Source organism: Berghia stephanieae, chromosome 11, assembly GCF_034508935.2.
Source record: "Berghia stephanieae isolate SIO BIC M18660-M18661 chromosome 11, UCSD_Bste_1.3, whole genome shotgun sequence".
Lineage (NCBI taxonomy): Eukaryota > Metazoa > Mollusca > Gastropoda > Nudibranchia > Aeolidiidae > Berghia > Berghia stephanieae.
The window spans coordinates 5,174,527-5,177,026 of record NC_088370.1 but is presented as its reverse complement, the minus strand read 5'-3'; the positions used below and the strand labels follow the sequence as shown (position 1 = coordinate 5,177,026).

Below are 2,500 nucleotides of genomic sequence, written 5' to 3'. Positions count from 1 at the left end.
CTCTCTCTCTCTCTCTCTCTCTCTCTCTCTCTTTTTTTTTTTTTCACACACACACACACACACACACACACACACACTTTCTATCTCTCCATATCTCTCTTTTTCACACACACACACACACACACTCTCTCTCTCTCTCTCTCTCTCTGTGTGTGTGTGTGTTGTGTATGTGTGAGTGTGCGCGCGCGCATGTGTGTCCTTGTACACGTGTACTGGTATTTAGCACAGTGTCTAAAAAGTGAAAACAGACTTTTTCCTCCATCAATGTGGGATGGGACGTCTATCTGTCTAATTTTAAGTAACCTCTACCGAACCGTCATTTGACCTAGCACCCAATTAATGAGAGGGAATAGCCTTAAAGATTTCCCGAACTACAGCATCAAAATTGGTATCCGATAGTTACGCCCTCAGCATGAATTTTATCATAATATTTCATGAACCAGTCTTTATGTTTAACCTTGTGTCCCTACTCACTTGATTTCTTGTTCTTTTCATCCTTTCATGTAACTCTGAAAATCATAAATCTGTTCATAACTCACTCAACCCTAACACCGACTTTCTCGGTGGTCCCCTGGTTACTTTTACCCCATCATTAAATACATTTTTCTGAGACAAATTATAGTCAAATTATTAAAGCTACTGTTGTTGAATTAACGTAATAATGGTATTTGATTAAGACTATGTACACGGCATTTTGGTTACTTTTAGATCAAGTATATTTTTTTTAAATTCAATTTTAAAAAGCACCAAAAGTCTCTTGGAAGGAGGATAGCAGCACAGAGCTAGAGAGTTAGGATTGAGAGAGTTAATTTACATATTTCATCTGCAATGACCATTACTACATTGTTCTTGGGTGGGGTTCCCGACCTCCCATAGTGGGCCGGGAGATAGTACTTGCTGTGTCTTCTATCCCCCTGTATCTGTTTTTTTTTTTCTTCAATTGCTTTCTGTCTTTGTCTTGGAATGAGATTACTTGGTTTTGTCCTGACCCTGGCCGGAGTCCTTGGCTGGGAGGGAAACAGTCAATGTATAGTTATAGTTTTGAGAAATGATTTTTTTCCCCTTGTAAATCATCTCTCTGTTATGTTATGTTATTTTGTTTTATTTTTAACATATGATTTGTAAACATTTCAGTGTATTCCTCTTCGTGGGATCTTGTGCTGGTGTCTGGGTGAGACGTAGGTGATCTCAAACTCAGTGTAAAGAAATGCCTTCTATATAACAAAGGGAGATAGTTGTCATACCCACCAAGGTCTCGGGTAGAATCAAACCCATATAATTAAATGATTTATGAGTGTAGGATGGGTGTTGGAATAGGGACTCCCTTGTTTTCGCCGTGGGTGGTGTATACTATGAAGGCAATGAAAGAACGGAGGGTTATCATGTTCCATCAGTGTTAAGACACCCTCATCAATTTTATGCATCAACCGAGATACCGTTAGATACCCTGTCCTATGTTTCGGCTTGGGTCGATGTTCAACTGGCAGTCTGCGATTTGAGGTCGAAGAAGAACGACCTGTACAGCCTGTGTGTTGGCTGGAATTCTGTTTGGCTATGTTGAAGCCACAGTGAAAAGGGCCCAAAGTGGCCAGTATTTTATGTCGCACCCGAATATGGGCTCTCAGGCGATATGTGTTGGGCCTGTGTGTTGGCCAGCATTGTGTTTTAGGCTGTATTGTAGCCGAAGTGGGCCTAATATGGCCAGTATTTTGTATATCGTACCCGGTTATGGGCTCTAAGCGATATTGTGTTTTTGTAATTTGTGCTCGGTGAGAATATATAAAATTTATAATATTGTTTTGATGTGCTGAGTAATCATCAAGTGATTAAGTGATTAATATCGTAAAATTATTTCACTTATCTTAAAGTTTAAAATAATATACAGTTTTATTGTTTTAGTGAATAATTAATTCATTGAGTTTAATTGTGTTGAAATTGAGAACGTGACCTCAGTTAAATGAATTATTTTTAAGTAAATACTAATTGATCACTTACGCTATCATTGTGTCTATGTTAATTTCATTTTTACTAATATATCTATATATATCTTCTAATATAGTGAAGAGCTGACGGGGCTAGGATATAGCGCCCGGTAAATGCGTTTGCATCTTTGAACTTTGTAATTTTGACGGGGCTAGGACATAGCGCCCGGTAAATGTGTTTTGAACCCTTTTGAACAATATAATTTTTGAGAAATATGAACAAAATACAATGTAACGTTTGTAAAGATGAGGAAGTAACACTCGATCTATGTGTTTTATTAGGAACAATTTTGGATTTGAACAGGCTGGAACACCGCACCCTGTGTGAACAATTTTGTTGATTAATTTTATTCTCCTTTCGGAATATGAACAGTTTATTTTGACCCTATATGTAATTAATAATTTCATTATTAGTGGGAATTAATGGAACGGTTGGAACCTGGGTGAAGTATAGTTTATTTTGGTTAAAACTTACATGAATTTTATATTGCATTACTACTTTTTACTTGTATGTACTT

The 2,500-nt window shown here is 37.2% G+C and overlaps 1 pseudogene across 1 annotated transcript in view; it reads left to right on the top strand.

The window, feature by feature from the left end:
- LOC144957348 (epidermal retinol dehydrogenase 2-like) overlaps positions 1-2,500 on the top strand; it is a 24,220-nt pseudogene that overhangs the window by 12,642 nt on the left and 9,078 nt on the right. The gene's annotated exons all lie outside the window — the stretch shown is intronic.